General features: G+C 41.3%; 1 protein-coding gene across 5 annotated transcripts in view; it reads right to left on the reverse strand.

Moving 5' to 3' along the window:
• Positions 1 to 25,471, reverse strand: part of cdk14 (cyclin dependent kinase 14) — a 633,043-nt gene that overhangs the window by 504,087 nt on the left and 103,485 nt on the right. The window lies entirely within an intron of this gene.

A 25,471-nucleotide genomic window follows, 5' to 3' on the forward strand; every position in this document is an offset into this window, starting at 1 on the left:
CTTGACAGTCACTGTGTACAGTGTTCATTCATTTACAGAATTCAATTAGAACTCAATTTGCAGCACAGCGTCAAACAGTTTACAGTAATCATGTAAGAATGTGGGAAATAACTGCAGCAGAATAAAGCAGAACACACCCCTCGCAGTGAAATGGGCAGCCGCTTTCCGGAAACCTACAAGCAAAGCTGACACGTGAATAGCATGGGGTCAGAAACACAGCTTAGATTCTCAAAAGAAAAGCGTTTCAAACACTGGCTTCGGCTTCAGCTGCAGCGAGCACTGATATATTGTAGTCTACATCTGCACGAGGATAGTTTGTTTATCTGAGCCCACAATATGTTCGCCGAAGCACAGAGAAATTCAAGTTGGAACATTTCGCTCACAGAAAGGAACGTATTGAAAGTTAGAGCTGAGGAACTAGTGAGATGGAATCTCGTATCAGAAGCAACACCATTACTCATCCCTGAAAACACTTCTGTAAAAATCACTCATACTTGAATCGTTTCCTTCAAAAACGTTGCCAAAAGCTATATGAAGCATTTTCGCTTCCGCCATTCCCCGGTTCAGCTAAAAACTGCTGAAAAACAGTGTAAGTTTCTCCTCACTAAAAGCGCCCCATTTCCAAACCCACCTTTGCAAGGCTGCCTGAATATTAAGAGGCAAAAATTACCATCAGTGAAGTTTGCATAATGTTGCTTTAAGAAATGTTTATTTTTCCTTTAGCTGTCATTAGCGAGAAGAAAACCACATTTCAAACATTCACAGTAAACATCTCAGCTAATGAGCATTCAGTACATAGCTGAGATTCCAGTGGCTTGTTGTAATGTGTAGTGTGTGTGAATGAAACGATACAAGGCACTAATCTACAAAGCAATCTTGTTTAAATTTGTGAACCAATTTCTGTCCGATTCACACGTACACAAATCAATCAAGTGACTGATCCCCTCTTTGGGGGAGTTCAGTTTTACTCTTGTGGGGACCAAATGAAACTTTAGCTTAGACACAATTTGATTAATACATCTAAAATCCTTTTAAAAACTGCAACGCCAGTTTAAATGAAATTGCACCATGCGTGAAATGTTAGCCTCTCACAATGCTAATTAGAACAAACAATTGCCACGGGATGAAATGAAATACTGTACAGAGAACCTAATCTCCCAAGTAGACCCGAAATTACAGTAAACCGGGAGAGCGGACTGCCTTCCTGGGATAGTTAGCAGCTGTAAGATTAATGATCTCCCCTCCATTACAGGTCTAACTGCAGAATTTCCAGCTGGATGCTAAAGTGACCCACATTCAGCTGGCCAGCATTCAACACACTCCCTCCGTTAATTAAAAATACAACTTTGTGAGTTTTCAATGCAAATATTCTTCTCTAATAAAACTGGCTTTGCTGGGGAAAAATAGGTTTTGCTGTAGACTATTTTAAAAAGTGGTGCAGCAAGATCTATACACAAGAGATTCTGCAGTTGCAAACACAAACTACTGGAGGAACTCAGCAGGTCAGGCAACATCTATGAAAGGAAATATTTTGGGCTGAGGCCCTTCATCAGGACTGGAAAGGAGGGGGGATTTTTGGCTTTTCTCCCCTTTCATTCCAGTCCTGATGAAGGGTCTCAGCCTGAAACTTAAACCATTTATTCCTCTCCAGAGATGCTGCCTGACCTGCTGAGTTCCTCCAGTAGTTCGTGTGAATGTTGCTCCAGTGCAGCAAGAGTTTTGAGGAATGGAAAAAGATCAATAAGATCATTAACTCAATTCCACTGTATCCACCAAATGCAAATTTGTTGAACCGGTTTGTAAATTTGCACTAAATTTATCTAGTGGCTGGTTCAACATCCTTTTACTTGCAAATGGAAGTCTTCCCATTTCATTTCCATCCTTAATCCCAAATATTTTATTTTCTAGTTCAACTGAAAAATGCTCTGATGGAATTTAGCAGGCCAAGCAGAATCTATGGAAGGAAATGGACAGCTGATATTCCAGGTCAACTTTATTTGTCAGATGAATATTGGAACATTGAAGCATAGTGAAATGCACTTAGTGGGTCAAGTACCAGCACAGTTCAAGGATTGTGCTCTGGGCAGCCTGCAAGTGTCATCATGCTTACGGCCCCAACAAAGTATGCTCACAACTGACTAACCCTAAACCTAACTATCTGTCTTTTGAACGTGCGCAGAAAGTGGAGCACCTGGAGGAAACCCACATGGTCATGAGGGAAATGTACAAACTCCTTACAGACAGCAGCGGGGAACTGAACCCTGATCGGCGATCGCTGGCACTGCTTAGATTCCACTAACCCCTACGCTATCTTGCCACCTGTACCAAAGGTCCTATTGTGACCCTTCATCTGGACCAGAATGAAAGGGGAGATAGCTAATATAAAATGGTGGAGGGAAGGGTGAAGCAAGAGCTTGCATATGATGGGTGAATCCTGTTGAGTGAAATGATGGACAGATTTGGGCTGGGAGGTGATAACTGGAAGTAACAAAGGGTCAAAGGTCAAGGAATCTAGCTCTTCTCTATAAAAGAAAGATCAGCAAAAATTGAAGTGTGCCCCTTATGGGTAGAGACTATGAAATTTTTTGGCGAATTAAAGAAATAACCGATTTAAAACAATATTCTGTAACAGTGATCACAGAAGAACATTCCAGAAATAGCAAGGAACTAAGTATCTAATAAGAATGAAAAACTTAAAAGAACTTAACATTAGCAGAGACAAAATACAGAAAAAATTCTGAAATAGTGGAGAAATTAATGGGATGAAGGTACGGTATATTAAAAAAATCTTACGGACCTGATGAAGTGTCTCGTCCCAAAATGTTGGCTGTTTATTTCCTTCCATAGATGCTGTTTGACCTGCTGAGTTCTTCCAGCATTTTGTGTGTATTGATGATGATCTATATACTATGGCCACTGTAATGCTTGGTGCAGATTTTATGGGTTCTATGGATGTTGTGCCATCCGGAAAGTTATTGGATTAAAAATGGTCAATAATTGTACAATATTTTGACATGGAATGAAGTTTAATTAAAAGATATTAAACTGTAATATTAAGTACAGAGGATTCTGGTTAATTGGGACACATCGGGACCAGTATATCATGGCCCAATTAAGCAGCTTCAACAATTAATCAAAGTTTCATGGAAATAGTAAAGAAGTTATTTTTTTAAATTAATTTTTAATGCATTTCTACAACAGAACTACAGAAAAAAGATCAACAAAATGGAGATTTATACAGTGCAAAATAAACAAGTCCAATATATAATTCATAACAGTTTTTAAAAAAGCACCCAAAGTAAAATCATGTAAGATTAGTGTCCACCCCAACCTCCCAGGCCAACCATTTCTGTGTATAAAAAGAAAAAAAAATTAATCCGAGCATTCAACCCCACAGAGCTGTAAATATATATAAGAAAAAAGGAAGTATAATGCCGACTACCAAAACTATAATGAAATTCACAACAAAAACCGTAAAACTTAGAAGGAAAAAAAGCTGAAAGTAAGGGTTTGTAGCATACAAAAAAAGGGGGAAAAAAAGGAAAAAGAGAAGTTATGAAAATATTCAAGAAAAGGTCCCCACCCCTTATGAAACTTTATGTCCGAATTAAGAAGTGAATAATAAATCTTTTCAAGGTCTAAACAGGACATAATATCACTAAGCCATTGTTATAGCTAAAGTTATTTTAAAAGGTATAAAAAAGAAAAAAATGAGTAACAAATTACGTATTTAAATAAAGAACAAACTACCAATACTACAAATTAGAAAACAATATATTGTACTTCCAGTAGTACAACAGTTCAATAAAACTGTGTATTAATAGTTATCAATGGAGGAATTCATCCAGTGTATTTAATTGACAAAATCAGACAAAATAGATATGGACTGCCTTCATACAAAGCTATTGTTGATTCCATCCTCCAAATCTGTTTATTGATTACAGTTCAGTTTTTAACACAATCATTCCTGCAGTTCTGATCAAAAAGCTCCAGAACCTGGCTCTCTGTACTTCCCTCTACAACTGAATCCTCAACATCCTAACCGGAAGACCACAATCCGGTCCACCTCACTGACAATCAACACCCCAGGGATGTTCGCTTAACCCACTGCTCTACTCTCTCTACATCCATTGCTGTGTGGCTAGGCTCAGTTCAAACACCATCTATAAATTTGCTGACAATACAACTATTGTTGGCAGAATTTTTGATGGTGATGAGAGGGCATACAGGAGCGAGATATATCAGCTAGTTGAGTGGTGTCACAACTTTGCACTCAATGCTTCAAAATGGTGGTGTCCACCATTAAGGACCCCCATCATCCAGGTCATGTCTTGTTTTCATTAATGCCATCAGGAAGGAGGTACAGAAGTGTGAAGGCAGACGCTCAATGATTGAGGAACAGCTTCTTCCACTCTACCATCAGTTTCCTGAATGCACATTGAACCCATGAACACTACTTTCTTATATATAGATACACACACACACACACACACACACACACACACACACAGAGTTACTGTAATTCAGTTTTTTTTTTACCTATTATGTACTGCACTGTACTGTTGCCATAAAGTCAACAAATTTCATGACAAATGCAAGTGATAGTAAATCTGATTCTGATCTTCATTTTCATTGTAACATTTAAGATTATTGTTGAAACCTTCAAATTCTTCATAGTTCCTAACTTGTTGAAGTAGTGAAATCATTTCATTTTCACTCCTGGCCATTGCTGGCATCTCTGAGCCTGTATGCTTGAAACCGCAGTGAGCAAAACATCCATAGTTGTCTTACTGCTTTAGTGGCAAAAATCACTTTTTTTAAAAAAACACAAACACCTTACACTATTTAAAAACTGTTTGCTCTAAGCACCGTGTAATGTCTATCAGCCACACAAGTGTACATGACTGATGCTTGTTAGAAGCCATTCAGAAACAATCCCCTGTCCAAATTAAATGACATAGTGTCCCAAATAAATGAAGGGAATCCCAGCAATTTTCTTGATTAGTTTTTGTTCTTTAAGAGTTGGGCATCACAGGCAGTAGCCTCCATATTATCCAGGGTAACCAAGGAGCAATACCTCAAAAAGGTGGCATGCTTCATTAGATTAGATTAGATTCAACTTTATTGTCATTGTGCTGAGTACAGATAAGAACCCCCATCACCCAGGTCAATTATTCTGATTAAGCAATGGCATATTAACCAGAATCCACTGTTTTAGCAAGTCCTTCTCATCAGCAAGAATGATGAGTCAGCATACAGAGAGGAGGTGCAGCGGCTAACGGACTGGTGCAGAGCCAACAACCTGTCTCTGAATGTGAACAAAACAAAAGAGATGGTTGTTGACTTCAGGAGGACATGGAGCGACCACTCTCCACTGAACATCGACAACTCCTACGTAGTTCTTGGTGTTCACCTGGTGGAGACTCTCACCTGGTCCCTCAACACCAGCTCCATAGCAAAGAAAGCCCAGCAGCGTCTCTACTTTCTGCGAAGGCTGAGAAAAGTCCATCTCCAACCCCCCATCTTCACCACATTCTACAGAGGTTGTATTGAGAGCATCCTGAGCAGCTGCATCACTGCCTGGTTTGGGAGTTGCACCAACTCGGATTCCAAGACCCTGTAGCGGATAGTGAGGTCAGCTGAGAAGATCAACGAGTTCTCTCTTCCTGCCATTTAAGGCATTTACACCACACGCTGCATCCGTAAAGCAAACTGCATTATGAAGGACCCCACGCACCCCTCATACAAACTCTTCTCCCTCCTGCCCTCTCGCAAAAGGTACCGAAGTATTTGGGCTCTCACGACCAGACTATGTAATAGTGTCTTCCCCCAAGCCATCAGACTCCTCAATACCCAGAGCCTGGACTGACACCAACCTAATGCCCTCTACTGTGCCTATTGTCTTGTTTATTACTTATTGTAATGCCTGCACTGTATTGCGTACTTCATGCAGCCCTGGGTGGGTTTGTAGTCTAGTGTAGTTTTTGTGTTGTTTTACATAGTTCAGTGCAATTTTTGTATTGTTTCATGTAGCACCACGGTCCTGGAAAATGTTGTCTCGTTTTTACTGTGTACTGTACCAGTAGTTATGGTCGAAATGACAATAAAAAGTGACCTGACTTGACTTGACTTGACTTGATTCTTCTTATGGTCTTATCAAAGGTTATGGCAAGAAGGCAGATGTATGGGGTTGAATGGGATCCAGGATCAGCATGGAGCAGACTCAATTGGCTGAAGGGGCTAATTCTGCTCCTTTGTCTTATGGTCTTACGTTGATATGCAAATGCTTACATATCCAAATAATTTCTCAGTTGCCAGCGTTTTCCACCAAATGGTCACAGAGTATTTTGCCCATGAATTGGAAGTCATTATTTTTTCCGTAATGTTTAATTTCTTCATTGTTACTAACGTTGTGATGATTACAGATATGTCAGTTTGACAAAGATTTAGCTTGCATCAGAAGGTTCAAAACAGTGTGAGGACAGAGTAACACACACAAAAACTCAGCAGGTCAGGCAGCATCTATGGAGTGGAAAAAACAATCAATGTTTTAGGCCACTGTCATGGTCAACTGTTTATTCCTCTCAATGGATGCTGCCTAACTTACTGAATTTCCAGTATTTTGTGTGTTGCTCGAGATTTCAAGCATCTGCAGAATCTCTTGTGTTTATTCTGAGAATAAATTGTTTTTCACAAAGAAGCCAATGCATAAACAAACATCTCAATAAACCAGCCTCAAATGAAGAATACATTATAAACACAAGAGATACTGCAAATGCTGGAAATCCAGAGCAACACACACAAAATACCAGAGGAACATGGGTCAAGCAGTATCTATGGAAATTAATAAATAGTCGATGCTTTGGGCTGAGACCCTTCATCAGGACTGGAAAGAATGGGGGAAGACGCTAGAATAAGGTTTGGAGAGGGGTAGGAAGACAAGGGGTAGGTAGAAGGTGATAGGTGAAGCCAGATGGATGGGGGATCTGAAGCAAGAAGCTGGGAGGTGATAGGTGGAAAAGGCAAAGGGCCGGAGAAGGAGGAATCTGATAGGAGAAGCGAACGGACCATGGGAGAAAGGGAAGGAAAAATGGACACCAGGCAGAGGTGATAGGCAGGTGAGAAGGGTTAAGAAGTCAGAGTGGGGAACAAAGAGAAGGGAATGGGAATGGGAAAAAATAAATTACCAGAAGTTGGGGAAATCAATGTTGGAGGCTTCTGAGATGGAATATGAGATGTTACTCCTTATTAAACTGCTTTGGAGGATGTTTAAATGGGATAACAATCACTTAAATTAGTCACCTGTGAAAATGATTAAAATAATTAGATTATATATCCATGAGTGATATGAGCAAACACTGTAAAGCAAAAGATCTGAAATAACCTTGCCCACTTTTGGAAAGAATGAAGGCAATCTATTTCAATAAACTAAATAGGATTGCAACACTCAAGGTTATGTCACAAAACTCCATAATCCTCCACTTAATTTATAACTGTTAGGTGAATGGGGGAAACTTTGCTACATGGCTTTCAATGTTAGAATTCACTTGGGACCTGAATAAATAGTGACTGCAACCATGGAGAAGAAAAGAATTTGAGACATATGGACAGATATATAAAGAAATTGAAAGGTTTTATTTCATGAAACCTTGAATACAAAAGTAGAAATTAGGTTACAGTTCCAAAAAAAAGTGTTAGAGCATTGCATTCAGATCTGACTACCAAAGTTCAGGAAGCATACTGGCCTCAGAGGGAACGTAATTGATATTCATTAAAATTAGACCAAGACTAACAAAGTTCAAATTTCACACTGAGTGTAATGTGAAGAAACTAGATTTCCATTCTCTTAAACAAAGCCATTTCAGGGATGGTTAACCAAGGTGTTTAAGATGAACTAAGGAAATGAATGAAAGAGAAATAAGTGAAACCCTTTCACTCCATAGAGTCAACACCTAGGCACAATCTTAAAAATGAGATCAAGACCATTTAGGGCTGTTGCCAACAAGTATGTCTTCACAAAAAGATTGAAATATCCCATTTCCCCTCACCTCTTCCCACCGCCTACAGCTAACGACACATCAATGAGGCCAGATCAGCAGCAGCAATTAAGAAATCAGAGCACACTCAAGGAGCGGAGTGCCCTACCTCTACAATTATACACCACAATGATTTTTAATGCCATACTTCTTAGCAAAGACAGACCAATACTGAAGTCAAAACATCAATAATAATGCTTCAAATATATAGCTGTCCTTAAAAGACGAAGTTAAGTAATACTGGAACTAAAGTAAGCGTGGTATTAAAGTCTCTGAAAATAACTGTAGATCCCAGTTAAATTAGTGATCAAGCAAATCTATAATTTTGCTATGAAAAGCAATTCATCTTTCAAGCTGTGAGATTGTACTGAAGAAGATACCCAATTAGTTATTGAAGTAGACGACGGGACTCTTGTAATAACTGATCCACGCCCAAAGGACAGACTCATCTGCATCATGAAGGTGGTCAGATTAGTGCAGCAATACAACAACATGTGGCAGTGGTATCAGTAGTCATTGTCAACCCCACCGATACACTGGTTTGTGCTAACCAAACTGCCATTTTCAGGTTTGGTGCACGTTAACAGGTACGAGAAGTACATTTTAACACGTTACTACATACTTGATATTGTAATTAATGGCTGTTAGAACCCTGCTTAAACCCAGAACAAAAATAAGAACAGCAAACCCCAACAACATGTGAAGTAATCTTGCCTTCTCACTTTAATTAAAAGGTAATCAAAGGGGCAGCAATTACTTTTTACTCAGGTTTAGGGAATCAAGAACTAGATGTTAAAGGTGAGAGAGGGCAGACTTAATAGGAAACTGAGAAACAACTTTTTTTTTACCCAATCAGTGGTTAGCATCTGAAATGAGCTGCCACAGGAGGTGAGTAGGTAGGCACATTAACAACATTTAACATGCACTCAGACAGGTACAGGGATAGTTAAGGTAGAGCAGTGATTCCTGATGGGCACAGTTATGTGTCCTAAGGGGGTAAAGGAGAAATAGAAGTTGTTGGATGGGCGTCCTGGATTCTTGTGTGGGGGAGGGAGTAAGTGGTGACCTAACTTGAGGCACGAGACCTGACCGATCGCTGGTAGAGCAGGCACTTCCAAAAAATAAGCTCTAGGCATTGGAACCATAGATCTGCAGGTGATGAGCACTCATCACACTGCGGCTGAAACTCGGCAATCTCATCCGACCTTAGCAACCAAACAGCCAATATTGGGGACGCATAGATTAGCAACCAGGGTGCCCAGCAATTTCAAACAAGAGAAAATCTGCAGATGCTGGAAATCCAAGCAACACAAACAAACTGCTAGAGGAATTCAGCAGGCCAGGCAGCATCTATAGAAAAAAGTAAACAGTCGAACGTTTCAGAATGAGCTCATGCAATTTAACAGTTGGTAAGTCAAGTACTCCCTCTCAATTTTCTCTACAGATCTACAGAAAACAGATTGAGCAATGATACAACACTGGCCAGAACCAAATGGTGAAATAATGCCAATCAGTGAACCTGCCGACCCCAAGGATTCCTCTTGAGGTGTTGAAAGTGACCTCGGCTTCATATGTGTGTGGTCAGGAACCATCTTCGGGGATATTTAGATCTTATGTGATTGCTCAATCGCGCTAACTGGAATAGTATAAAGGTAGCTTGCCGAACACCAGCTCTATCCCAACTAACATTCAGGTTCCAATCTGAATCCTTGCCAAAGTAATTTTTGCTGTTGCCATAGTCTTCATCTTCGCCTCACCATTCCTTTGCGTGCTGGTACTATCGTTCCATCCATGTCAACTCACTGTCATCATCAACATTTAATAGGCTTTCCCAGTTTGTGCTCATTTTTTTAATCTTAATTTAACCATGTAATGATGGATAAATATGTACAGCACAATCTCTATGAATCTGAATGACATCGTGGAAAGGCTATTCATGGTATTTCTTAGTTCCAGAAGATGAAAGAAGCATTTGAAAATTGTTGCACACTTGAGTCATTTGCCAAGAAAGCTATGAATGACCTTGACAGTGGTCTCATTGCTTCTAATAACATTTCCAAAATGATAGTAAGGTTTGGAACATTTCATACAATTGATTATGAATGCCTGCTGTATCAGAAGTGCTCACCACTGTTCTCAAAATGGATACCAGTATTTTAAAATCAATTCCTCTGATTAATAACTCTGTAGATCATTTAATGATGAAATGAGTGAAGACATTGAGTATCAACAATGTAGAGAGCTACAAAAACCAGAATTTGGGATACAACTGGATGAGTCAACAGTACGAGACAACAAGGCATTGTTAATGGCATATGTACGGTTTATCAAACGTTTATGAAGAGATTCTCTTTTGTAAAAAGTTAAAAACATTTATCAACAGAGAATCAATCTATGACAAGCTCAAATTGTATATAGAGAATAAAAGTGTTCTGATTAGGAACATGATTTCTTGCACAACAGATGGAGCACCATATATGACAGGTCACCATGCTGGTTTAGTGGCATTTATGAAAAAAGAAATTCCAAATCTATTTGCAATCCATCATGTAATTCATCATCAACATCTCGCAGTCAAAAGCCTCATCCAATGACTTGATTCTTGTAATATCTGCTATCAACAAAATGAAAGCTAATTTATTAAATAGCAAAATATTTCACCAATTACGCCAAGATAATGATGAAGAGTTTGAATGCTTGCTTCTTCACACTGAAGTGCGTTGGCTGTCAAAAGGCCGATGCTTAAAACATTTCTTTGATCTTTTTGACACTGTGGTTGAATTTCTGGTCAAAGTTGACAAGAGTCTGGGAAACAAGATTAAACTTCTACATGGAGATGTGGCAAACATAGCCAATCTGCATGGCAAAATGACCATTCTAAATATGGAACTGCAGGGTGAGAATTTCAATTTAATCCAGGCAATAAGTGCAGTATCCACTTTTATCAGAAAATTGGAAATATATAAGCAAAACATTGGGAGAAGAATGTTCTCACAGCTTCCCTGCATGGAAAGTACGGCACTCTCTTTCACAGATGGTGATTTTCAAGAGTACTCCTTACGCCTGCAGTAACTGAAGAAGGATTTTCAGAATCAATGCACAGATTTGAATGATCTGGCTATTCCAGATTGGGTGATTAACCCAATTCTTTGCAAGGTGGAAGAACAGGAAGAGAGCTTACAAGAAGAAATCATCAAAATTCAGAATGATGAAGAGGTAAAAATGCCTTTCAGAAATGTCAGTTTTTATGATATGTGGCTACACAGTCATACAAAGTTTCCTGGTCTTTGAAGAAGAGCCAAACTGCTCTTCATTGGATTTCCATTCTCCAACCTTGTTGAAAGAGGCTTCGATGCAATGAACCACATACTCACAAAAAACAGAAACCACTTGGACATTGTTACACGTGGGGACTTCAGGCTTTTGCTCTCACAACTTGAACCAGATATTTCAACTCTTGCTAAAAACCATCAAGCTCAAGGATCACATTGATATTGAAGCTGCTGTACAGTACACAGGTATGGTGTAAGCTAGGTTTAAAGACAAATACAAATTTAAAGCAGAATAATTTTTCACATGTTAGCATATGGTAGACATGTTTTTACACTATGGGGGCACCAGAAAGTATATTTTGCCCAAGAGGGCTGTTGGCAAGTATGAAGGTGCTTTGGGGAACACTGGGCTAAAAAAGGTTGGGAAACACTGGTTTAGAGGAACATGAGTTAAACGAGGGCAAGTGGGGCTAGCTTAGATGGGACTCTTAGACAGCATGTACTACTTGGGCCAAAGAGTTTGTTTCCATAGCAACACACACAAAATGCTGGAGGAACTCAGCAGGTCGGGCAGCATCTATGGAAACAAATAGACAGTCGACGCTTCGGGTCAAGACCCTTCTTCAGGACACTTCTCTCGGTTTGTTTCTATGTTGTATGTCTCCTACAGATGGCAGTTAGCCACAAGAAGTGCATTCTCATTTCATGCAAAACTTAGGTATCATTGTAAATTACTTAGTACAATACAGTGGTCTTTTTAAACGTATGATTTTAAAATGCAGGTCCCTTGCGGTGATTCTAGTACACAAATTGCTGACTGGACAATGAGCATTTTAACACTGGAAATTAACAAAACATCAAGTTCCATACACAAAGTCAGACATAGCATTTCATCTTATTCTTAGTGACACAACAGCACGTCTACAAATGTTGAAAGCAAATATCACAGCATTGCTAATAGCAGGACAAATGAAGCATTATGAAATGGTCATTTATAATCTGCAGTGTTACTTCACAAATTGAAAGAACTGGTTGGTGCATGAATAAATAGTCAAAAGGCTTATAAAAGAGGCACTAACTAGTTAAAACACACAATACTCTCTGCACCAAATATAATTACTTCTGTTAATTACACCTGGTTAAGTTTTAATAAGTGCACAATTAAACATTTAGCGAAATGATGTATTCAAAACAAGTGCAAACACGAGGAAATCTGCAGATGCTGGAATTTCAAGCAACACACATAAAAGTTGCTGGTGAATGCAGCAGGCCAGGCAGCATCTCCAGGGAGAGGTACAGTCGACGTTTCGGGCCCAAACCCTTCGAGACGAAGGGTCCCGATGAAGGGTCTCGGCCCGAAACGTCGACTGCAACTTTTATGTGTGTCGTTCAAAACAAGTGCATCTTCTTGCCAGTTTGCAAATAAACTATATAGTAAAATTTCAAATTTGGCACAATGTAAAACAATTAAGACACTACAATATTTTAAAATGTGTGGGGATCTCCTTATCCATGTAAACTGTGGATATGCAGCAACTAGAAATCAAAAATGTGGTCCAACAACAATGAAACTGCTGCCTCTCGGCTCCAGCAACCCACATTTAATGTTGATCTCTTACACTGCATAAAATGTGCAAGTTCTCCCTGTGACCATGTGGGTTCTGACAGGCGTCCTGGTTTCCACCCACATACCGAAGACCTGCTGGTATTAAAATGGTGTTTTAAATGACCTTTTAGTGTAGATAAGTGGCAAAATAAATAAAGGGAACTTGCTGGGTATTAAATCAACATGACTAAGGTCAAACAGCATCAGGAATGCTTTCAAACTGAACCATTCAACAGCTTAGTGATTATAAACTAAACCTCTCTTGTTTACTATGCACAGAACCCGAAGGCTCTCCAGGGCATTAGCAAAGCTTAATTTCCATTTGTTAGGAAATCTACTGCCAAGGTGTATATAACCAAGTATTGTTTGAAGATTGGCTTTGGCACCATTTCATGTTGTTTTGAAGGATTACTGAGAAGTCAATAATTTGTTCTGAAGATACTACCTGTGCTGGATAATACCACTCACCACCTTCTATTCCTGAATAAATATTCATGTTGTTTATGTACTTTACTAAGTATGCTCTTAAACACCTCTGTTGTATCTGCCTCTACCACCACCCTTGGCAGCACATTCCAGAAGTCACTACTCTCTACGTAAAGTAACACCTGTCCACACATCTCCTTCGAACCTCCCCTTTTTACATTAAATACTTACTCTCCAGAATTAGACATCTTGATCATGGAAAAAAGATACCCACTCATAATTGTATAGGCTTCGATCAGGTCTCCACTCAGCCTCAGCAGTTCCGGAGTAAATAATCCAATTTTATCCAACCTCCCCTTATAGCACATACCCTCTAATCCAAGCATCATCCTGGTAAACCTCTTCTACACCCCCTCCATAGTCTCCACACATAACCCAGTGACCTGAATTGAATAAAATACTTCAGAGGTGCCTAACCAGAAAACTTCATCCATTCTTGTAACCGCAGTCTCTCTTTCTTGGAACCACATCTTATCTGGACCCTTAGTATTGCCTATATATATACTTTCTATAATGTCACAACCAGAAGGGAAGATACCTGGCATCTCAATGAGTTCCTGCAGCATCACACTTGTTGCTCCAGGTTCCAGCATCTGCATTCTCGTGCCTCTGCTGAACACAATACTCCAGCTGAGTCCAGACTGGTGATGTTCTGCTCCATGCCCCTATTGATAAGGCCCAGAAACACTTATGCCCTAGCCATTTTCTTAACCCAAGATCCCACTGCTCCTGCACCCCTTTTGAAACAGTATCCTGTATTCTATTATGCTGCTAAAATACATCATCTCACAACTCACCATACCTGCCACAAGTTTGCCAATCCACTAGGCTCTTTATACCCTGCTGCAATCTACCACCACCTTCTGAGTTCACAATACATGTACTGCCAAGTTTTTTTTGTCATCAACAAATTTAGGAATTGCTTGCACCCTCAAGTCCATGCCAGAAATATTCCAATACTGAATCTTGGAGACTACCAACTTCACCTTCCTCCAGTCTGAAACACAACTATTCACCACAACCCTCTATTATTATTTAGCTAACTTAATATCCATAATATCAATGCTGCTTTCATGCAAATATTTTCACTTTGCTGTTCAGCCGGTTTTATGGCAACTTACTTAAAACATTCTGGAAGTTCGTGTACAATATTGATGAGCATAATGCAATAAATTCCATCCTTTACCTCATCCAAAAAAATCTACTGAATTGGTTAAAGACAGTTTGCCCTTACAAATTCATGCTGGTTTGCCTTAATTAATCCATTTTTCTCCAGGTGACATGCAATTCTGGCCCAGATCAATGTTCCTTATAGCTTTCCTACCATCAAGGTTAAACTGATTGCTCTGTCATTGTTGGGTTTATCTTCACTCTGCTGTTTGAACAGGGAGTAACCAATCTCCAGTTCTCTGACACCATCTCGTATCCAGACAGTACTTAAAGATAAAAGTCAGTGCCTCTGGAATTTCAACCCAATCCTTCCTCAAATTTCTAGTCCTGGTGACAAATGTACTTCGAATTCAGCCACTTCAATACTTCCATGCTATTAATTTTTAACACATCCTATGTCTTCAACATGCACTAGCACTTTGAAAGCACTTTTCTCTGATGAAGATAAATGCAAAGGTCTCATTTAGTAACAACATTATCCTCAGCATCCATGAGCAGGTAGCTATTTTCATCTTTAACAGCCCCATTCCTCTGTGTATTACCCTTTTTACCACACATGCCTGTAGAACACTTAGGTTTTGAATTATGTTGGCGGATAATGTTCTCATGCATCCTCCCTAGCACTCGTTGGCATTTACAACCCACCACTTACCATAAGCAGTCTTTTATTTGTGATATCATCCTCTGTGTCTCTTTCATCAACGAGGGAACTCTAGATTTGTTTGTTCTTCATTTGACCCTCATGGGAATGTTTCTCAGCAACACCTGATCCGGCTACCCAGAGAACCGGAGAATTTCGGAGTTGTATACTTTGATAATAAATGTACCTTTGAACCCTTGATCCACTTCACCCTTAAAGGCAATCCATTCTCCTGTTACAGTGATGCTTGCTGAATTTTGGTTCCAGTTTAGCAAGGCCAGATCATCTCATATCTCATTGAAACTGGCTTTCCTCCAAATTAATACTTTTCCTGGGTTGCTGCTTCTCTTATTCTTCAGTAGCTATGATTACTATTTCTACTGATATTTTGTGTATCAGACCCACATCATTCCCCAGAACCACATTCAGCAATCCAGTTTTGACATAGTCTCAAAATGAAACACCACCACATCTTTTTTTTGCCTCTACAGATGCTGATTGGCCTGCCAAGTTCTCCAAGAAATTACATTTTGCTTCAGATTCCTTCCTTCCTCATCGGCCAAGAAACATACGTTAATATATTGAGGAGAAAGAAAGTCTTCCAGAGAGTGAACCCATGGAAAGTATCTGACCCAGGTGGCCTCTCTGGCCATGTCTTCAATCCTGTGCAGGTCAGCTGGTGGGGGTATTTGCACATATTTTTAACCTCTCCTCACTTCAATTTGAGGTTCACACCTGGTTAAGGCTATAGTTGTCTGGTATCTAAGAAAAACAAGGTATATGCTTTAATGACTGCTGCCCAATGTCTTTGACATCCACCATCATAAAATGAATCAAGAGGATGGCCATGGAACACGTTAACTGCAGCCTCCGAGGCAAGTTCAACCAACTGCTGTTGTGTACCACTAAAACAGGTATCAGACAGACACCAACTCCCTGGTCCTATGTTCATCTCCATTGCATCTAGAGAATAAAGGCACCTACGTTAGTCTTTTGTCTATTGACTACAGCTCCACGTTCAATACTATAGTTCACACAAGCTCATCACCATCCTCCTAGACCTGGGACCAGGCACCTCCTTTTGCAAATGGATACCTAACTTCCTGACCAACAGACCACAATTAGCAAGAATAGGTTGTAAAATCTCCAACACAATTATTCGCAACACTGGAGCCCCATAAGTCTGTGTTCTCAGCTCCCTACTTCCCTATCCGTATACCTCTCCAAATGTCTTTTGAACATCGTAATGGTTCCCACCCTGCCACTTCCTCTGGCAGCTTGTTCCATATACCTGACACCCTTAGGTCCCTCTTAAATATTCTCCCTCTCAGAATCAGGTTTGTTAGCACTGATATATGACATGAAATTTTGTGCTTTGGAGCAGCAGTACAGTGCACAGACATAAACTTACAATAAGTTACAATATATAAACAAACATTGCAAAAAGAAAGGAATAACAAGGTGCTGTTCATGGGTTTGTGGCTCACTCAAATCTAATGGTGGAGAGGAAGAAGCTGTTTCTGATCATGCAGTGGGTCTTCACTGCTTTTGAGAGCTTCGAGTTCCATACAGTTAACGCCACCAAAGCCTGCTTTGATCCAACCATACAGATACCACAGCCAAGCTCACCAGTGCCTTTACTTCCTCAGGAGGCTAAATCCCTATGACCCTCAAGTTTCATCAGTGCACCATAGGAGAGCATTCAATCTGGATGCATCACTGATTGGTATGGCAGAAGCTTTGCCCTTAACCACAAGAAACTGCAGAGGATTGTGGACACAGCTCAGAACATTATGAAAACCAGCCTCCCCTCCATTGACTCTATCTACACTTCTCACTGCCTCAGTAGAGCAGCCAGCATAATCGAAGACCCACCCATCCACCCCAGATGTTTTCTCTTCCCCCCCCCCGCCCACCATTGGGTAGAAGATGCAAAAGTCTGAAAGCACACAACACCAGGCTCAAGAACAGTTTCTATCTCGCCGTTACAAGGCTGATGAATGGTTCTGTAGCACACAAAGTTCTCCCCTGCACTACCTCAACGCACTATTGTAATGAACTGATCTGCATTAACAGTGTGCAAACAAGTTTTTCCACTGTATCTCGGTGCATTTGACAATAATGAACCATATTTACCAATATTGACAGTCACAGTTTAGAAACATTTCACCCTCTCATCCTTTGACACCGTTACTACTCCACTTCAGATTTGGATAACTCAACTCTCTTGTTAGAACTTCTCTATTTTTTCTGCATACTTGCTCCTCCATTTCTCTCCCACTCATTGCTAACCTCTAGATTACATTCAGTAGCGTAACGTTCCCATTACCATTTCTTAGTACTAAGCAAAGAGATTTTGCTTGAACTCCTCCGCAACATCATCTTTCCAACAACGTAAGATTACCTTCAATACCTAAGGATGTATAACCTTCAGGTTTGTAACTATATTCACATTCACTATGCATGCAGTAGGCACAAAATGAAATCCTGTTAAATAAATAAAACAAATGTACCAAACAAATACATTTTTCTATTTTAAAGTAAACACAGGGGAGAATGTCTCTTGAGTTGCCAGTGATAACAGATGCATAACTAAAGGCTGTTGACTCCACTAACCTCTGCACATCTGGATCCAGCTCAAGTTATGTCAAAGCCAATAAGATGTTAATTAATGCAAGAGCGCTTTTTATTCCATTAATAGTCAAATATCCTTTCAGACCTTGATATTAACTTCAGAACAATCCACTTTGTAAAAAATATTACACGTACATTAGTAATTAATAATGGCATCTTTTAATTGTGTTACTAATGCAGCCGCACTTAAACATGAAAGCATGTACAAAGCATTTTTAAATTTAAGGACTTCAAGTTTGGGCAAGGTAGATTAGTTCTGTAAGCAACTGGAAAAAAACATCAATATTAGGACAACCAAATATACAATTGCTTAAAAACGTCTAATCAAGCTGACTGACAACAATGTCCAGAATCAGAAATCTTACAGTACATAGAACATAGAATGGTACAGCACAGCACAGGCCCTTCAGCCCACAATGTTGTGCCGACCCTCAAACCCTGCCTCCCATATAAGCCCCCAGCTCAGATTCCTCCATATACCTGTCTAGTAGTCTCTTAAACTTCACGAGTGTATCTGCCTCCACCACTGACTCAGGCAGTGCATTCCACGCACCAACCACTCTCTGAGTAAAAAATCTTCCTCTAATATCCCACTTGAACTTCCCACCCCTTACCTTAAATCCATGTCCTCTTGTACTGAGCAGTGGTGCTCTGGGGAAGAGGCGCTGGCTACCCACTCTATCTATTCCTCTTATTATCTTGTACACCTCTATCATGTCTCCTCTCATCCTCCTTCTCTCCAAAGAGTAAAGCCCTAGCTCCCTTAATCTCTGATTATAATGCACGCTCTCTAAACCAGGCAGCATCCTGGTAAATCTCCTCTGTACCCTTTCCAATGCTTCCACATCCTTCCTATAGTGAGGCGACCAGAACTGGACACAGTACTCCAAGTGTGGCCTAACCAGAGTTTTATAGAGCTGCATCATTACATCGCGACTCTTAAACTCTATCCCTCGACTTATGAAAGCTAACACCCCATAAGCTTTCTTAACTACCCTATCCACCTGTGAGGCAACTTTCAGGGATCTGTGGACATGTACCCCCAGATCCCTCTGCTCCTCCACACTACCAAGTATCCTGCCATTTACTTTGTACTCTGCCTTGGAGTTTGTCCTTCCAAAGTGTACCACCTCACACTTCTCCGGGTTGAACTCCATCTGCCACTTCTCAGCCCACTTCTGCATCCTATCAATGTCTCTCTGCAATCTTTGACAATCCTCCACACTATCTACAACACCACCAACCTTTGTGTCGTCTGCAAACTTGCCAACCCAACCTTCTACCCCAACATCCAGGTCGTTAATAAAAATCACGAAAAGTAGAGGTCCCAGAACAGATCCTTGTGGGACACCACTAGTCACAATCCCCCAATCTGAATGTACTCCCTCCACCACGACCCTCTGCCTTCTGCAGGCAAGCCAATTCTGAATCCACCTGGCCAAACTTCCCTGGATCCCATGCCTTCTGACTTTCTGAATAAGCCTACCGTGTGGAACCTTGTCAAATGCCTTACTAAAATCCATATGGATCACATCCACTGCACTACCCTCATCTATATGCCTGGTCACCTCCTCAAAGAACTCTATCAGGCTTGTCAGGCATGATCTGCCCTTCACAAAGTCATGCTAACTGTCCCTGATCAGACCATGATTCTCTAAATGCCCAGAGATCCTATATCTAACAATCTTTTCCAACAGCTTTCCCACCACAGATGTAAGGCTCACTGGTCTATAATTACCCGGACTATCCCTACTACCTTTTTTGAACAATGGGACAACATTCGCCTCCCTCCAATCCTCTGGTACCATTCCCGTGGACAACGAGGACATAAAGATCATAGCCAGAGGCTCAGCAATCTCTTCCCTCACCTCGTGGAGCAGCCTGGGGAACATTCCGTCAGGCCCCGGGGGCTTATCCGTCCTAATGTATTTTAACAACTCCAACACCTCCTCTCCCTTAATATCAACATGCTCCAGAACATCAACCTCACTCATATTGTCCTCACCATCATCAAGTTCCCTCTCACTGGTGAATACCGAAGAGAAGTATTCATTGAAGACCTCAAACAACAGGAATACTGCAGATGCTGGAAATTCAAGCAACACACATCAGAGTTGCTGGTGAACGCAGCAGGCCAGGCAGCATCTGTAGGAAGAGGTGTAGTCGATGTTTCAAGCCGAGACCTTCGTCAGGACTCAAGGTTCTCGGCCTGAAACGTCGATTGCACCTCTTCCTACAGATGCTGCCTGGCCTGTTGCGTTCACCAGCAACTTTGATGTGTGTTCATTGAGGGCCTCGCTCACTTCCACAGCCTCCAGGCACATCTTCCCAACTTTATCTCTAATCGGACCTACCTTCACTCCTGTCATCCTTTTGTTCTTCACATAATTGAAGAATGACTTGGGGTTTTCCTTTACCCTACTCGCCAAGGCCTTCTCATGCCCCCTTCTTGCTCTTCTCACCCCCTTCTTAAGCTCCTTTCTTGCTTTCCTATATTCCTCAATAGTCCCATCTGATCCCTGCTTCCTAAACCTCGTATGCTGCCTCCTTCCACCTGACTAGATTTTTCACCTCACTTGTCACCCATGGTTCCTTCACCCTACCATTCTTTATCTTCCTCACCAGGACAAATTTATCCCTAACATCCTGCAAGAGATCTCTAAACATCGACCACATGTCCATAGTACATTTCCCTGCAAAAACATCATCCCAATTCACACCCGCAAGTTCTAGCCTTATAGCCTCATAATTTGCCCTTCCCCAATTAAAAATTTTCCTGTCCTTTCTGATTCTATCCTTTTCCATGATAATGCTAAAGGCCAGGGAGCAGTGGTCACTGTCCCCCAGATGCTACCCACTGAGAGATCTGTGACCTGACCCGGTTCATTACCTAGTACTAGATCTACTATGGCATTCCCCCTGGTCGGCCTGTCCACATACCGTGACAGGAACCCGTCCTGGACACAGTTAACAAACTCTGCCCCATCTAAACCCTTGGAACTAATCAGGTGCCAATCAATATTAGGGAAGTTAAAGTCACCCATGATAACAACCCTGTTATTTTTGCACCTTTCCGAAATCTGCCTGGAAGTGCAGCTGGAAATTTGAAATCTAATAGGATCTCTCATGGTAGTTTAATCTTTTTCACTAATGCTCAGCAACACATTTCTGGCATTAAATTTTCACAATGAATTAATCATATAGAGGCAATTAATAGCCTGAATTTACATTATGAAGTTTCAAAAACTCTTCATACCAAGCAAAACTTAAGGATATATGTTTAAAATCTATGCAAAACGAATTACAGTAAAGGTAAGTTTCTAGTCTGAACTCAGTAAAGGCAAATCATTTTATCAAAGTGTTTTCAACCTGAAACATTAACTCCATTGTTTTCCCACAGAAACTGCCTGACCCACTGAACGTTTCAGCATCTTAAATTTCTAGTTCATTTAATCACTGCTTTAGAACTAGTATTTTAAACTACAGTATCCCTCAACTACATGGATAAAAAATGCATCTGTAAGCTTCAACATTTTATATACAATAATGTCCATTTTCTCAAAATGAATTTGATAGCCTAGTATTAGAGTATTACAGCATTTGTAATAGTGTGGGTAACCGATATCAAATTATGCCAGTATCTAAAAATTGAAATATTTTCCAATGCATTTCACTACATGTATAAAGTTATGAAATAATATTAAATTATAACCATAGCCGTTATACAGCAAGGATACAGGTAAAGTATAAACAAGCAAAAGCTCTATTTCACACATTATATTATAACATGACTAAATCAAGAACTAGGAAAATCTTTAAAATATTGTGAAGTATTTTTGTTGCAACACTTATCTGAAACAAATACTTCATCTCCCTACATTTTTTATCTGGAATTCTTTTCCAAGTTTTAAGTGCTTACCACACCAGATTGTGAACTTTGAAGAGGCATTTAGACAGGCATTCAAACAGGCAGTGGGTGGATGATGTAGACCACACACACACACACGCAGATGGGATTCATTTAAATTGGCATCATGGTCAGTACAGACATCATACAGGCTACTTCTGCGTCTTACTGTTCTACATTCTTCCAATGCACCATGGGCCATCAAACTCACCTTTCTATGTTTCATTTACAGGAGGGAAGGAATTTTTAAGATCGCATGCAGGCAAGGTAAACACAAGCATTATGGCAAATGAAGCAATATACTCAATGCACCGGCAGCCCATTTAACATTACCCACAGTATGCCAATCCATATTGTTATAGTGCACTTTGACCTCGAGTCATATTACTAATGTGAATGAGCCTCCTAATTCCCCTCCTCCACTGCTCTGCCTCCTACCACATTACCAAAACAACATCCATTTGGCCTGCATGCTTGCATAGGAAACTGGCTGGGAACCCTTTTCAACTCCACTGCTGCATGCTGCAAAGATCCTTGCCCACTGGTGCCTTTGCAGACAGGAATTGGTCACAGCTCAGTGTGGAGATGCTGCTTCTGAGGGCTGGTGTTGGGCTCAGCTGGGACAAGGAGTGGAAGTGGGGCTGAATCTTGGCCATCACAGTGAGTGTGGACTGTTGCTGGGAGACTGGCAGCATTAGACCACCCAGATCTTACATCTTCTCCTACTGACTCCTGTTGGATGTGACACAAAATTTGCCTCCTCAACCTAGAGATTTATCTACAACAACATGCTCAATGGTGGGCACTACCCTTTAAGCTTGCTACCAGAGACAAGCCTCCACATAGCAGAGAATCGTGTATTCTGACAAAAGTAGCTTCTCCGGCATACAGAAGGTAATGACGGCCACAGGATCAGGGCAGTCTTTTATACAAGTATTGCCGATTCCCAGTATTAACCCACACTCACGATGTGGGCTTGTGTGCAACTGCAAGCTCTTCAACTCAATTGTGAGCAGCCGGGCCAATATCAGGCCTCAAAGGGAGCCGCCGATTCATTGCTTGAAGTACGGGCAGAAGGTAGGGTCTCCTACACAGAGACACTGTCAGTAATGCTTCTCAATGGCCCCCTTCAGCACAGATCCCGTTCGCCCGCTGATTCCTGGATGCATTATGAGCACTAGCGTGGGTCCTCAGGAATTAACAATGCACTCTGTCCAGCAAGAAAAAACAAGCGTCAACCCAACAGCCAGACAATTGCAAGAGGCAAAGGAAAAAGGGAATAGAACAGGGTGGACAGATAATACTGTTTGGAATAAATTTTTAAGGATATTTACATTAATGAATTAGAGAACGTGTTTCTGGATTTGTTCGTGGGTGAATAATTGTTTCCTATTAATGCAGGTATATGATTTTTAAAATGAGATTGACACATGTAAGGAACATAAATTAATTTGTGCACAGATCAATCGCAATAAACAGTTCTTTCAGTCATAACACCCCCATCTGTTATGGGTGCAGATTTTCATGTCAGGGCCAAGAAATCTTACAGCAACTTAACATATTTGTATAAACTACTTTATCTTGTCATTGCAAAATTACTCATTTTTTTAAGCAACACACACAAAATGCTGGTGGAATGCAGCAGGCCAGGCAGCATCAATAGGAAAAAGCATTTCAGGCCAAGACCCTTCGTCAGAACTAACTGCAAGAAGAGCTAGTAAGAGATTTGAAAGTGGGAGGGGGAGGGGAGATCCAAAATGATAGGAGAAGACAGGAGGGGGGAGGGATGGAGCTAAGAGCTGGAAAGTTGATTGGCAAAAGGGATACCAGGCTGGAGAAGGGAGAGGATTATGGGATGGGAGGCCTAGGGAGAAAGAAAGGGGGAGGGGAGCACCAGGGGAAGATGGAGAGCAGGCAAGGAGTAATTGTGAGAGGGACAGAGAAAGAAGAGAGAGAGAGAGAGAGAGAGAGAGAGAGAAATAAATAAGGGATGGGTAAGAAGGGGAGGAGGGGCATTAACGGAAGTTAGAGAAGTCAATGCTCATGCCATCAGGTTGGAGGCTACCCAGACAGAATATGAGGTGTTGTTCCTCCAACCTGAGTGTGGCTTCATCTTTACAGTAGAGGAGGCCGTGGATAGACATGTCAGAATGGGAATGGGACATGGAATTGAAATGCGTGGCCACTGGGAGATCCTGCTTTCTCTGGCAGACAGAGCATAGGTGTTCAGCGAAACTGTCTCCCAGTCTGTGTCGGGTCTCGCCAATATATAGAAGGCCTCATCGGCAGCACCGGACGCAGTATATCACCCCAGCCGACTCGCAGGTGAAGTGTCGCCTCACCTGGAAGGACTGTCTGTGGCCCTGAATGGTGGTAAGGGAGGAAGTGTAAGGGCATGTGTAGCACTTGTTCCGCTTACAAGGGTAAGTGCTAGGAGGGAGATCGATGGGAAGGGATGGGGGGAACGAATGGACAAGGGAGTCGTGCAGGGAGCGATCCCTGCAGAAAGTGGGGGGGGGGGGGAGGGAAAGATGTGCTTGGTGGTGGGATCCCGTTGGAGGTGCAGAAGTTATGAAGAATTATATGTTGGACCCGGAGGTTGGTGGGGTGGCAGGTGAGGACAAGGGGAACCCTATTCCCAGTGGGGTGGCAGGTGGATGGGGTGAGAGCAGATGTGAGTGAAATGGGAGAGATGCATTTGAGAGCAGAGTTGATGGCAGAAGAAGGGAAGCCCCTTTCTTTAAAAAAGGAAGACACCTCCTTCATCCTGGAATACTGCATCCGGTGCTCCCGGTGTGGCCTTCTATATATTGGTGAGACCCGACGCAGACTGGGAGACCGTTTCCCTGAACACCTATGCTCTGTCCGCCAGAGAAAGCAGGGTCTCCCAGAGGCCACACATTTTAATTCCACGTCCCATTCCCATTCTGATATGTCTATCCATGGCCTCCTCTACTGTCAAGATGAAGCCACACTCAGGTTGGAGGAACAACAACTTATATTCCACCTGGGTAGCCTCCAACCTGATGGCATGAACATTGACTTCTTAACTTCTATTAATGCCCCTCCTCCATTTCTTACCCCATCCCTTATTTATTTATCTATTATACCCCCCCTTTTTTTCCTCTCTCTCTTTTCTCTCTCTCTGTCCCTCTCACAATAACTCCTTGCCTGCTCTCCATCTTCCTCCAGTGCTCCCCTCCCTCTTTCTTTCTCCCTAGGCCTCCCATCCCATGACCCTCTCCCTTCTCCAGCTTTGTATCCCTTTTGCCAATCAACTTTCCAGCTCTTAGCTTTATCCCTCCCCCTCCTGTCTTCTCCTATCATTTTGGATCTCCCCCTCCTCCTCCCATTTTCAAATCTCTTACTATCTCTTCTTTCAGTTAGTCCTGACAAAGGGTCTCAGCCCGAAAAGTCAACTGTGCCTCTTCCTTATGGATGCTGTCTGGCCTGCTGCGTTGCACCAGCATTTTGTGTGTGTTGCTTGAATTTCCAGCATCTGCAGATTTCCTCGTGTTTGCGTTTTTCATTTCTTTTTAAATAAGTTTTTTAAAAAACCAGAAACTTAGGGCCTCTTTGCAACTGCAAGTCACTAAAAATTTGGTAAGTTTTTTGATGACTGAAATTCTCACTCAATCTCAAAAAAATCGCATACAGGCATCACAACTATTTAGCTCACATTATCAAACAATATATTCAGGGATTCAAGACAAAGCAAAG

Source organism: Mobula birostris, chromosome 3, assembly GCF_030028105.1.
Source record: "Mobula birostris isolate sMobBir1 chromosome 3, sMobBir1.hap1, whole genome shotgun sequence".
NCBI classification, from domain to species: Eukaryota; Metazoa; Chordata; class Chondrichthyes; order Myliobatiformes; family Myliobatidae; genus Mobula; species Mobula birostris.